Raw genomic sequence first — 14,805 nt, 5'->3', positions numbered from 1 at the left:
AGTCTTTGTGATCCTTAAAAATAGTAAATAAATGTTATTACATAAATATTCTGCATTCTGCCTCATCTAATAACCTATCTGAAAAGAATCAGAAGCATATTCATTATTCTAAAATTATAAACATTTCATCTTACTGATGTAATGAGGCACAGAAATCCATTGTCAGTGTTAAAAATTAAAACTCCATGTGTGATTGTGTATATGTGAACCAACTTTCAAGAGTCCTGGGAGGGAGATATAAGGTTATGAATTTAAAGGCCAAACATTCAAAGACCAAAATATACTGTTTTAATGGTTTAGTAAGATCCACATCCTAAGGCCATTTGATCCCTGGGCAGGGTTTGATGAAGTCTTAACTTTGTTGGCAGCAATCTGAATTTGGAAAGGGCAGTTACCATCATGTGCTGTGCCTCTCTCAAGAGTACACAGGTCAAATGTGATGACATGATTTACCTTTCTGAAAGCCAAGGAAGAAGCCTAGTGGAATCCCTTAGACTAATGGGACATTTCCTCCCTGTCATTTGAGTCTAACCTACCCTAACAGGGATAATGGACTATGGATGATGACAAAAAGATCCATCTATTGTTTTAAGGTTTACGGAATTTTATAATGGATTAACTTACTTGATTTTCACCTCAAACTTTTGAGTATTCACCGATGAGACCAAGGATCAGAAATTAAGCAACTTGCTCATGGTCACATTAAATATTAGAAGCAGGATTCAAACCCAGGGGTAGGGTAGTTAGGTAGTTTGAATGCTAGGCCAGGCATCAGGAAGACTTATCTTCCTGAGTTCAAATCTGGCCTCAAACACTAGTTGTGTGACCTTGGGGAAGTCACTTAACCCTGTTTGCCTTAGTTTCATCATCTGTAAAATGAGCTAGAGAAGGAAATGGCAAACCACTCCAATTATGAAGAGACATGCCTGAAAGAACGAAAATTCGAACCCAGGTTTCTTTCAAATTTTACAAACCTAGAACTCTTTCTGCTACATATAATGTTGCTTTTCTGATTAGTCCTATCTGAAACAGAAAAGGGGGGGAAAGGGAACCAGCATTTATTAAATGCCTGTTACGTGCCAGGTACTTGCTAAGTGGTTTACAGGTATTCTCATCTGACCTGCACAACAGCACTGTGAGGCAGCTGCCATAATTATCCCCATTCTACACATTTAATGAGTGTCTGAGGTTAGATCTGAACTCAAGTCTTCTTGATTCTAGGCCCTCTGCTCCATCCATTGCATCACAACCATGAAAGGAATGAAGGAAGGAAAGAAGAGAGAAGAAGAAAGAAGGAGAGTGGAAAGAGAGGGATATACATACATATATATATATATATATATGTATATATATATATATATATGTATGTATGTATGTATGTATATATTTGTGACCAAGAAATCTAGCAAGAAGAATCAGGTGTGAAGGGGGGAAAAGGGATAGAAAGAGGGGGGAAAGGCAGAAAATGTCCACTAGCATTCACTGTATTTCTTGAAGTTTTCTAAGCCATTCTTCTATTCAATTTTGTCCTATGAGGCTGTGAATTTACTGACCCTTTTGGAATTGTGCACTCTATTGCTTTTTGATTTTATTACTTCATCTTGTCTTCCCCCACAAAGTCCCCTTTTTATTCTTCCTATTTTTCCTTGAGAACAAAGACTATCCTCACCTTTTTTAGTACCTAGCACAGAACTTTGAAAACAATGTACATTTAAAGCCTGCTGGCTTAATGTCATTCCCCCCAGTAAACATGTTTCATTAGCAGACTTTTTTTAGTATTACAAATTTAGATGCACTCTCAAAGTGTGTACACAGAATAACAGTAAGCAATGCCTGATGGAGAATATTATGTGATTTCCAAAACAATGTTGGTCCTATCATCTTTTAGAAATGATTATTTTATACTCAATTGCTATATAATCACAAAATCAGTCAGAAGGGAAATTTGGTGGCCATTTAGTCCAGCTAGCTGCTGCAAAGATTCCCCTTTTGCTACAGCATTTTTGGATGCCAGGGACCATCTTCCTTAGTGGCAGGAAGAAGGAGAAATAAGGAATTTTTCAAACACATCCAGTCAAAGAAGCTTCTAGTAGTGCCATCAAGGATGGGCCTTGAAATAAAGAAACTGGATGTTGGGGACATGCATGAGTCAGGAATCTTTCAGAAGACGAGGACTGTGAAGGGGACTTTTTGCCTGAAAGAGAGATGTACTTTTCTGGGATTTTCACACCAAGTTTTCTGCTTTACTATTTCTACTACCTTCCTTGAGTCTGCCCAAGTCAAAGCTGCCCAAAGCAAGTTGTAGGGCTGTGCCTTCTAAAGTAAGTCCACTTGGCACTTAAAAGACTTCTTCCACAGTCCTTCCTAGATGTCAGGGGCCAACTTTCTCTGGGGTGAAGGAAGTGAAGATTTTCAAACCGATGTAGTTTTGAAAGCTGGTTCTAGTAGTGACAAGGAGGCCATGGCATCCAACCCAGACTACTCAGGGGGGCAGGCTGGGAGGGAGCTCTGTCGTTCTGGCATCGATGGACAGTGGGAGGGAAAAAGAGAGAGAATGGGGTCAATCTTGCCTCCACTAGAATTCTCCCCAAGTTTACTCAAGATGTCCATAGCCAGTAGAGCCCTGTTCAATTCAACTCAAGAAGCCCTCTACCCCAGCACCGGAAGTCCTGAAGGCATCTCGTTTTTGTAGTTCCAGCATGGTCTTGGCCTGTGTTTACTAATTGTTCTGAATCATTATGAGGGGTAACAAGGGGGAGGAGGGCCCTGAAGGGGTCTGAGCTTGGGAGTTCTTTTGATGTCTGCCAAGGATCTAGGAAACTAGGACAGTTGCAGAGGTGGAGAGGGCCTGTACAGCAAGATTCTTGCCACCATGGTGATTCTCAGTTGGTTGCACAGGCCTCCAGCCCCCCACATCAGACCTGGAAGGGCTTCTGGAGGCCTTGGGATGAGCTCAAATGGGCTGAGGAGCTGCCTGACAGGTCCTGAAGCCAGCAGGGAAGTAAGAGCGAGGATGGGATGGAAGTGGATGAGGAAGGAAGATGAACCACTTCATTCTTAAAGAGATATATTATCTATTCACCTAAATTTATGTGGAATTGAAATTTTAGATTTTTGGAGACACCCTGAGATGTTACTAAGGTATGAATTATTATCCTGTATCTTTTAAGTTGTTGTTGGTGGTGGGGCCTTCCCTGGTTTCTTGCCTGCTCTATGTTCTTTTTTCTCCTGTCAACGCTAAGACAGAATAGTGATGGAAAATATATAATTTAACGTATGTCCTATTAAAGTTTAAAGCCTTTGCTTGACTAAGTCTCCTCCATCCACCCTGAGTAATGGCTGACATATATAATATTTTAAGGTTTTTAAAATGTTTTATATTTATTTCCTTCTTGATTTCTAAGTATCCTGCAAAGTTTGAATCTCTATTTAAATGTTAGTTACTATTATAAATAATCTAGACATGCTGTGTGCTCCTACTTAGTGGGTATTTTCTAAAGAGATGGCACAGCTTATACTTATACTATCTCCCCTATCTTTAAACTCAAGCATTCCTCCAGGCCTAGTTAAAATCCTACCCCCTCTATCCCTCATGGAACTTAAACCACACTATTTGTTTCCCTTCTTCAACAAGCATTTCAATCAGTAATCATTTATTAAGTATTTATTATGTGCCAGACATGGAGCCTTCTTGCCCTCCCCCCTCTCCCCCCAGCGCTTTGTGTATGCCATGTAGAACCTGGCACCTAATTATTTGTTTTATTGTCTTCTAATTGTTATGCTTAGGTGTCCAGCTAGCTAGACTATACTCATTAAAAGTAGGGGCTGCAGGACAGACTCTTCATCTTATGCTGCTGTTTTCCAAAGTCCAAGTCCTGTCTATTCCATCTAGTATCTGTGTGACCTTTGAAAAGATGAGTCTAGGTGTCCTGACCTGGAAAATGAAGATACCAGTACCGTCACAGTGCTGCTGTAAGGATAAAATGGTCTGTGAGCATGAAAGAACTCTGATACTATGACAACACAATTTAGGGGTAAAATGTGTTATGTTCTTGGAAAACATTCACATGGGAGGGGCACACAGCATGTTCAAGTTATCAATAACAGTAGCTAACACCTATATAAAGCTTAAAAGTTTGCAAACTACTTAGGACACATTATCTCACTTAAAATTCACAGCAACTCTTCAAGGTGGGTTATACAGATAACATCCCCATTTCACAGCTGAGGAAACTGAAGCTTAGAGGTTAAATCACTTGCTCATCTTCACACAGCTAGTGAGTGCCAAGTGAGTGTTTACAATCTAAAAGTGGCTGTGCAGGAACTGTCTCTGGTACTGGGTGTTCAAAGCCACGGGAGAATATTTCTGCCTATTAAGTGCTGTGGCTTCCACCATGGTTAGTTACCTAGGACTGGCTATAAACTCTTTATTTGATCTTTGTGCACCAGGTAGAATTCTGGGTTACATGCTAAGGTAGAGGGAAATCATGCAAGTGTTCGTAGGGAGAATAAATTAAAATTAATTGCATAGAGAGAAAACTACCACCTGTATAAAATTATTGCACCATGAAACTGCAAGTGAAACAGGATATTGAGGATTCATATAATGTACTTAAAGGGCTGCAAGTGTTCTCTGTCTTCTAGGGTCTGTGATTTGCTTCTCTGAGACCTAATTACTGTTGCTAGTGTGTATTATGCTGTCACAGGACGAAGTAATGCAGAATGGGTGAAAGCCAGTCCACAATTATGTAACAACAGTTTCAGGACATCCAATCCTTTGCTATGTGTAATGCTCAGTTTGGTACAACGCCTGATAATTCATTTGGGCCAAGGGAAACAGGTTTGGGGATGGGGGGACGTGGAGAGAAGCTACTCATATAGCCAAGGCAACTAGCACTCATAATAAAAGAGCTGGCAATTTGCCTTAGGCTACAGAAGCAGCAGCTGTGTTATGAAAAATTCAATAAAGTCCCAACTAATCTGCACTTCAAAACGGGATGCCATTAAACACAAGCAAGAGACTCAATCTGTGATATAGTGCCAGGACCTCTGGAGAGAGACCACAAGCCAGACAGAAGGCACAACACGCAACCAGGATTGAGAACTGGGAAGTACGAGATCTTAATGGGAATGTGCATTCTGAGTCCTTAAAGAAAATCTTGTCTTATAAAGAATGCTACCATTCAAGGGGAAAAAGGAATACCTGCCATTGGAGAAGACTACGTTTGTGGTCACCTTAAAGTCTTAGGCACAAAGCAGTCAACCCTAAGGCAGAAGCCATTCTGCAATCATGGCTGATAGGAAGGAAGAGGGATGTGGAAGGACCATTCTACCACATCTATTCAGTTCTGTCAGTGTTTCAACTATGTGTACAACTGTGTTGTATAGTGCTCTACCATGTCAGTTTGTATCATAACATGAACAGTCAGTCAGACAGTCCAGGGAACTTTGACTTTGTTGCTACTGTCCAGCATTGCCACGGAAAAGAATAAATACAACCCAAATCTTGGACCTTCTCTAGACCCATCCTTCCTATTGGAGCAGTATTGTATCACCAACTAAGTTCTTGTGGGCTAAAAAGAAGCACAGTAGAGACAGCTGGGTTAATTACAGAGTTAAAAACAGAGAGGAAAATGCTGTGTTTGGTCTGAAGAAAATATGCATGGGAGCACTGCATAATTCTAGAGAACAGAAGGCTATTGATGTGACTAGACTAGCTGTTACCCTTCCCCCATCCCCAGAGGAGTGAACAGTGTGTCAAAATGGGGAGTCCTCATAAAGCTTTCCCACAGAAAAAGGCACCAGTGGCTACCTCAGCAAAGTGCTTTTAAACAGCTCAGAGCAAGGTTTAAGATATGTTGTGTAAAACAAAATCAATTCCACAATCATGCTTAAAAAGTGTTGTTGCTTTTGGACAGGGGTAGAATGTTGAGTTTTCAGGTCATATAGCATGAAACAAGTCAGTAAATAAGAGTTTTGAATTTTAGCTTTACCTACAACTTAATCACTCTTTGGCCTTGAGTAAAATCATTTAACCCTCTATGCATCTGGGTTTCCTCATCTGTGTACCAGATAATTAACAATGACCTCAGGGGGATTGCTGGGAGAGGTAAATAATGTGTGTATGGTGCCTTAATATGAAGAAATGAAAAGCCTTGAATTATAGCATTAGATCACTTTTCAAAGTACCTTTCTAAAAAAGTATTAGGATGAAATACAAACTCCAGTTACCATTCTATTCGCTCTCCAGTCCACTTCGGGACCAAATGGATTTACAGTGAATTCTACCAAATATTTAACAAACAATCCAAATACTATATAAACTGTTTGAAAAAAAAGTAAAGATCCTTCTTATAAAGGATTTTATAAAGTCCTACCAAATAAATTCCTTCTATTACACAAATATGGTTGTGATGACAAATCAGGGAGAACCAAAATAGTGAAAGAAAACTATATACCAATTTTCCTAATGAATGAAAAAATTTTAAGTAAAACACTAGTGAGGTGATTACAACAGTATGTCACAAAAATCAGAAACAGGCTGGACTTCTATTAGGAATTCAGAAGAGGTTCTGGGAAGCACAACTGATAATATTAATAACATAAAGAACAAAAACCATAGGAATATTTCAAGATGCACAAAAAGCTTTTGACAAAATGTAATACCTATTCTTTTTAAAATTATAAGAAAGCACAAGAATTATAAGAAAGCACATTTCTTAAAATAATAATTAATACATAAATATCTACAGCCAACCACAAAGCATTATCTGTAATGAGGATAAACTAGAAGCCTTTCCAGTAAGATTAGGGGTGAAACAGACGTCCATTGTTTCTATTCAATATTGTACTCAAAATGCTAAGCTAAAGCAAAAAGACAAGAAAAATGAATTGGAGGAAAAAAACATATGCAAAGAGAAAACAAAACTTTCACTTTTTTGTAGATAATATGATGGTATACTTAGGGAACCAAAAAGTCAACTAAAAAACTAATTGAAACAATGAACAACTTCAGCAAAGTTGCAGGATATAAAACAAATCTACACAAATCATCAGCATGCCTACATACTGCCAACAAAATCCAACAGGAAGAGATAGCAAGAGAAATTCCATTTAAAAATAACTATAAATAGTATAAAATACTTGGGAGTCTATCTGCCAAGACACACCTATGAACGTAATTACAAAACACTTTCTACACAAAACAGATCTGAAAAATTGGAGAAATACTGCTTGCTCATTGGTAGGCTGAGTCAATGTAATAAAAAGTGACAATTCTACCTACTTATTTATTCAGTGTCATACCAACCAAACTACTAATTAATTATTTGATAGTCAGGAAAACTATAATAAAATTCATCTGGGAGAATTAAAGGTCAAGAATATCAAGGGAATCCATGAAAAAGAAACCAAAGAAGGGTGGCTAAAAGTAGTAGATCTCAAAATATACTGCAAAGGAGTAATCATCAAAGCAATCTGGTACTGTAGAAGAAATGAAGTGCTTGATCATTGGAAAAGATTAGGTACACATTTTACAGAAGCAAATGAACATAGAACCTAGTGTTGGATAAACCCCCAAATCTCTGTTATTGGGGCAAGAACTCACTACTTTGACAAAAACTGTTGGGAAAACTGGCAGAAATTAGTTACAGACTGTCATATTAGTTATAGACTGTCATCTGATGCTGAATATGCTCAAAGATGTGCTCAAAAATGGGTACCTGATTTAGACATAAGAAATGACATCACAAAGGAATCATAGCAGTATGGAAGAAATTACCTATCTGATTTACAGAGAGGGGAAGAGTTCATAATCAAAGAAGGGGCAAAGGTTTACTGAGAGGATAATTTAATTAAATAGAACTAAAAAAAGTTTGCATAAACAAAACAAATATAGTTAAAACTAGAAGAAAAGTGGGGAAGAAAAATTTTTTCAGCAAATTTGTCTGATGAAGGCTCCATTTCTCAAATACGTAAGGAACCAACCCAAATTTATATGAATAAGAGATTTCCCCAATGGTAAGTGGTTAAAGGACATGACGAGGCAGTTTTCAGAGGAAGAAATCCAAATTATCAAGAATCATACAAAAAAATCATTAAAAATTAGAGAAATGCAAATGAAAACAATTCTGAGGTATTCTCATACCTATAAGATTGGCTAAGATGACAGAAAAGGAAAATGACATGCTAGAGAGGATGTGGGAAAATAGGTACACTAGTGTACTGCTGGTAGAGTTGTGAACTATTTCAACCATTCTAGAGGACAATTTGGAACTATGCCCCCACAGTTATAAAAGAATACCCTTTGATTCAGCAATACCCTTACCAAGTCTATATCCTGAGAGGAACAAAGAAAAATAAAGAATGCATACACACATATATGTATGTAGATTTATTCACACATATTATATATGACCATATATACATATATATGTATGCATGTATGTATATATGTATGTAATGTTTATTGCAGCTCTTTTTATGGTAGCAAAGAATAGGAAATGTCCATCAATTAGGGAATGTCTGAACAAGTTATGGTATAGGAATGTGATGGAATATTACTGTTCTGTAAGAATTGATTCAGGGGATGGTTTCAGAAAAATTTGTGAAGACATACAGACTGATGCAAAGTAAACTGAGAAGAACAGGAGAAAAATCGACAAAGTAACTATTCTGTAAATGATACAGGGAGGTAGGGAGAGAATTTGGAACTGAAAATAAAATTGAATCTAAAAAGATATGGTAGTGGTAGAGCTCCTAGCCATGGGTAAAGTATATGTAACCAAAATTCACATGGAATTTTGAAAATTAAATGGTTTTAACCTGAAGAGAAAAAAAAACTTTCTATGTATATCCACTAAGATAAATAGTACAGAGAATATAGTGTTCTTGCTTTATGTAAATTCACATTATGCAAATTTAATTTTACATAAAGAATTCTGAAAGAAATCTACATTCCAAAAAAACCACCTATGTTACCATTACTATAGTAATGTGCTCTTTCTCTGCTCTGGCCCCTCAGCTCAGTGCTCTGTGGGCTCCTACCCCCACCAAAACAAAAACCCTACTGAAAAAAACCTAACCCTCTACATGAAACCCAAACTGACACAAGGAGAGACGACCACTGCTGGACTAGGGGACTTGGCTCCTCTGGTGCTGAGATGGGAGACCTTTGTCTTGTTCCACCTACAGGTCCAAGTGTTGAGCCTTTGTGTGTCTGTCTTCCAACGGTCCCCACTCAGATATTTTGTGTCTGTACCTGGGCCCCACAAGTCACCCATTGTCTCCTGTCTGTGTCCAGTCCCCATGTGTCTGCCCCCTGTGTGTTCTTCCTTTTGGTTCTGACCAGGCCCTCCATGTGGCTGGCTCTGCACCCCATGTGTTCCTCCTTCTGCCTCTTGCTTCTCTGCCCCCCAGGCCCCATGAGTCTTTGAACCGGCCTCCTCCCTCCATGGGCACATGGTTCTGAATTGTCCATTTATGTAAAGTAAGAAGGATCTAGATGATCTTGCCCACTACTTGGCTCCTACACACACGCTCTTGAATGAAGGTGGGAAAAATCTGGGTCCACTACACATTTATGTTACATAACCAAAACTGGGTCCTAACTTCTGATAGGCAATCCTGCTATACCTGTCTTATCAAACTTACTAGCCCATTCTCACAGTGGCTCTTTCAAACCTTTCCTTTCCTCTTCAAACTTCCTATGATTCTCTCTCCTTTTACACTTTCAGCTGAAAACCTTACCTCACGTATTACAGAAAAAATTGAGGCCACTCAGTGTGAGTTCCCTCTTCTCCATTTTATATCATTCAAATGCCTTAGGTGGTCTTACTCCTTACTAAGGCTAACACCTCTAGCCTGCTCTAGTGATCCTATTTCTTCCTGACCTCTCCCAAAGATTGCCCCTTCTGTCATCTTCATTCTATTCCTTGTTTTCAGTCTCTCCATCTACTGGCTCATTCTCTATTGTCTATAAATATGCCTGTGTCTTCCTCATCCTGAAAAACCTTTCCCTTGATCCTTCCATTCTAGTTCACTCTTCTGTCTTTTGTGGCTAAACTCCATCTCCATCAGGTGTGTTCACTCCCTTCTTAACCCCTTCCAATCTGGCTTCCAACCTTGTCATTCCACTGAAATTGCTCTCTCCTAAATTACCGATAGCCTCTTAGCTAACCAATCTAACGGCCATTTATCAATTGTTATTCTGAACCTCCTTGCAGCTTGTGAAAATGCTGACCATAACTTTCTCCTTGACACTCTCTTCTTTCCAGGTTTTTGGGACACCACTCCTTTCCCCGTCCTCCTATCCCGGCTGAATGCTCCTCAGTTTCCTTTGCTAGACAAATACTCTTCTAGACAATGCCTTCTGACCAAAGATGTCTCACAGGGCTCTGTTCTGGGCCCTCTTCTCTCTCTATACTACATTCCTCGGTGATCTCATCAGCCCTCATGGATTTAATTAGTATCTTTATACTGATGATTCTCAAATCTACCTTACCTGCCCCAACTTCTCTGCTGACCTCCAATACGGCATCTCCAGTCTCCTTTTAGACATCTTGAACTGGATGTCCAGTATTAAACATGTCTAAAACTCAACTCATTATCTCTCCCCTAAACTCTGTTTTTCCCACCCAACTGTACCATAGGGTACCACCACTCTTCCAGTCTTTCAGACTCACAACCCAGGAGTCATCCTTGACTCTTTACTGTCACTGCATCCTCCCCCATTCAAATCTTTTGCCAAGGTCTGCCCATTTCACCCTTAAGACATTTCTCAAATACACCTTCTCTCCTTTCCACCCACCTAGTACAGGCTCTCATATCTTCCTGTGTAGACTACTGAAATGGCCTACTGGTGGCTCTGCCTGGCTCAAGTCTCTTTCTGTTCCAATCCTTCTTGATTCATCCAAAGTGATTTTCCCAAAGCATAGGTCTGACTGTCACTCCGCTACTCAATAAACCTCCAGGTTTATTACCTCCAGGATCAAATACAAAATCCTCTACTTGTAGTTCAAAATCCTTCATAACATGGGGCACCCCCTCCTTTCACTTTTCCAGTCTTCTTACACTTTATTCCTACTCTTTGATCTAGAGACACTGGCCTCCTGGCTACTCCACAAACAAGATGTTCTATCTGTTGGCTGTGGGCATTCTTTCTGGCTGTTACTCATGCTTGGAATGCTCTCTTCTCATCTTTGCCTATTGGCTTCTCTGGTTTCCTTTAAATCCCACTTAAAATTCTATCTTCTATAGGAAGTTTTCCTCAGCCCTCTAAATTCTAGTGACTTCTCTCTGTTAATTATTTCCTATTTTTCCTGCATACTGCTTGTTTGGATATATTTGTCTGTGGTTTCCCCCTTTAGACTAGGAGCTCCTTGAGGGCAGGGACTGTTTTTGCTTCAGCACTTAGCACTAGTGCCTGCCACATAATAGGTCCTTAATAAATGTTTACTGATCAGTATAGTAGACACATTCAAAACTTCACACAGGAGACAAAAATCTAAGAAAGAAATTCACAATAAAACTCGTGGTCTCATAGGTTTATAAAAATGCACAAAGCAGGGGTAATTAGCAAGGTATTGAACCATTGGTCAGTGATTTGTGAAGGAATATGGGGAATGGAAAAAGTACTAAAGGACTAGAAAAGAACAAATGCTCCAGTTTTCAAAAAAAGGAATCCACGAACTACAGGCTAGTGAGCTTGTCTTTGATTCTTGCATTATTAAAGTGACGCTGAGTGAATCTTTAGAAAAGAAAGTAGTGGATCATAGTCAGCCTGCCAGGCTTTATCAAGAATCATGCTATGCCCAACTAATGTTTTCTTTTTATTGTTCTGATGGAATTTCTAGAACAGTAAAATGATGTAGAACAAGGCATGCCTAAGTTTAAGCAGAGCATTTGACAAAAGTCTCTCATGCTATTCCAGGTTCAAGGTCAACTAGGAAGGTCTCCACTGGAGTACCAGAGATTTGTGCTTGGCCCTGTGCTGTCAAAATGAAGTCAACAAAAACATTTATTAAGCACCTACTCTATACCAGGCACTGTTCCAAGTGCTGAGGATACAAAGATACAAAGTAGGCTCTGTCCTCAATAAACTGACACTCTAATGAGGAGACAATACGTAAATAATGAAGTACATGCTGAGTTTGAGATGCCAATGAGACATCTACTCCTGGATATCTAAAAGGCAGTTGGTGACATAGAACAGGAGCTCAAAAGAGAGACTACAGTTGGAAAAATAGATCTGGGAATCATCTTCACAGAAATGATACTTAAAATTAAGGGAGTGGATGAGATTACCAAGGAAGATAGTATCAAGTGAAATGAGTGGAAGGACCAGGCCAGAGCCTTAGGGGATACACAATCAGAGGGAAAGACATGTATATATCAGTAAATGAGAAAGAGCAGCTGGACAGGAAGAAGAACCAAGAGAGAAGGGTCATGAAGAACTACCTAGAGTACTCAGAATGACATGATGGCCCAGTGTCAAATGCTGCAGAGAAGTCAAGAAGAATCAGGAATGAGAAAAGGCCAATAAATTTGACAATTAAGAGATCACTGGTAACTTTGGAGAGGGAAGCTTCATTGAATGATAGGGCCAAATGCCAGACTGCAGGTTTCCAAAAGAGGAAACCCAGTTTGAAAGATTAGGTGAAGGGCCCAGGGTCACACAGCAAGCAGGTGTCTGAGGCAGGAACTGAACTCATCTATCTAACTCTAAGTCCAGGTCTCTATCCATTATACATCTTAGTAGCAAAGAGTAGACTGATTCTCCCACTATGACCAGTGAGTTGGGGATATGAGAAAAAGTGCAGCCAGTACATATGCATAACATTTTTATCAGTGACTTAGATAAAGCCATAGAGGGTATCTCTATTATATCTGAATTAGACAGAAAGTTAGAGAAGAGATAGCCATACTACATCACAAGAGTGAGGATTCAAAAAATTAATAGGTTAAAACATTGGGTCAAATCTAGTAAGATGAAGCTGAAAAGGGATAATCTTGTATTTGTATTAATCTTGCATACAAAAAACAAACTTCACAAGAATATGATGGAAGAGGCATGGTTATGAAGAAAAATTCCAAGTGATAAATACAAACTCCAAGGTACAATACAGTAGCTTTCTAGTCATATTACCCTTAAAAGAAACTAAGTCAATCTGAAAGTGAAGGAGAATATACATCACAGAATAGTCTGTATAGTGACAACTCCAAAGAGAAGAAGGTCTGAGGGTGGTCAAAGTAGCATCCTCCTTACAGGAGCATGCAGTTTTAAAATGAATTTTAAACACATGACCATATTCTTAATGCCAGAAAACTGTTCTCTATGACTTGCATTCTTTTATAATTTAATATGCTTTGAAAGCTTAAAGCCACAGCAGACAGGAATACACAGGGTGCACAGGTTTGCAATGTTGCTGAGGGCACACAATTTCCAGATCAAATCAAATCATGACTAAGACTCTCAGAAATTTTTGTCATTTAGTCTAGCAGTAAACAATAAAAGCCAAAAATCTCTTTGCTCTCCTCATCACCCTAATGACAGTGTTGTTCGTGGGCACAGAAAGATCTTAGTTCTTTCAGTTCCAATCAGATTTGGCGACAGAGGAAGTATGGATGAACAACACTGGAGTATTGCCCCAAGAGCTAGCTACATGTGTGGGAGGTAGGGGAAGGTCCTGTACTGGTTCTCCAGCAGCAGCAGGCATGGCTTCATGGGGTTACCACAGTGACCACGAGAGGAAATTGCAGCTACAAACCCCTCAGGGGGAAGGATTAAGTTTTCCTCTAAGCAGCTGTTGCACAGGAAATGGTCAAATGTCATTTTCCACCCATTTTCCCTTTGCCACAAGAGCATAGTTTAAAATCAAATCAGGTCCTAGAGTAGAAGAATCACTTGGAAAATAAAAAAATGCAGCACACTGTTTAAAGGTATATGGAAAAAAAAGTGTAGCAGTAGTTTCATGTGCTTTGGATAGCAGGAACGTGAACCCGCCTCATTAGAGATTCCTTTTCCTTATGGTGCTCTAACAAAACTTTTCTTAGAAAATAAGAATTTGTGTCTTCATTAAGTGGTTATGTGGTAATTTCTCCTATTTTCTCCTATAATTCTCATCAACATTTACAAAGGTCCAACTTTGGCTGTCATTTTCTAGATTAGAAATAAATTAAAAATCAATGCCTTTGGCATAAGAGTAAAAGGTGTTTCTCCCTCTAGGCCAGAAGAAACACCAGTACAATGAGAAACCTTGAGACCATGCCCTGCCAAAATCAGGTGAAGGAACTAGAGATGCTGACTATGGAGAAGAGAAGATTTAGAGTGGGGGAGTAGGAGTGATAAAGAAATACGTTAGCTGTCTTCAAGTAAGTGAAGAGCTGGCATATTAAAAGGGGATTAAATTTACTCTCCTTGGCCCAAGATAGGACCACAATTAACTCCTCTGCCTACAGCAATCCTGGAAAAGTCATCTTAAGTCAAAGAGCTCTATATGGTGGGACCTACAGCCCTACTTAAATTGTGTCTTCACTGACATCAAACTCTGTTGAGTTTGACAGAAATGAAGCTCTATTCTCTAATGAGATGTAAAATCCCTGAAAACAGGGTGGAATAAAGTTGGATTATTTAATTATTATATTTTTCTTTTTGGTGTGAACCTGGGATTTCATCTGTATGAGGAACCAGTAGTGTGAAAATTCCCTCTGCTAATGCAAACTGTAAACTGTTGTGTAACATACAGTCTTAGAATAGTTGTTAAGGGTGCCAAGAGACTGAATGATTTGCCTAGCTTCAGATAAGCC

The 14,805-nt window shown here is 39.1% G+C and overlaps 1 protein-coding gene across 1 annotated transcript in view; it reads right to left on the bottom strand.

Moving 5' to 3' along the window:
* The window catches only part of LONP2 (lon peptidase 2, peroxisomal), a 132,897-nt gene that overhangs the window by 13,091 nt on the left and 105,001 nt on the right, over nt 1–14,805 (bottom strand). The gene's annotated exons all lie outside the window — the stretch shown is intronic.

This window comes from Notamacropus eugenii, chromosome 1 (assembly GCF_028372415.1).
Source record: "Notamacropus eugenii isolate mMacEug1 chromosome 1, mMacEug1.pri_v2, whole genome shotgun sequence".
NCBI lineage: Eukaryota > Metazoa > Chordata > Mammalia > Diprotodontia > Macropodidae > Notamacropus > Notamacropus eugenii.
Note: the sequence above shows the minus strand (reverse complement) of the source record. Positions and strands in the feature narration are given on the sequence as shown.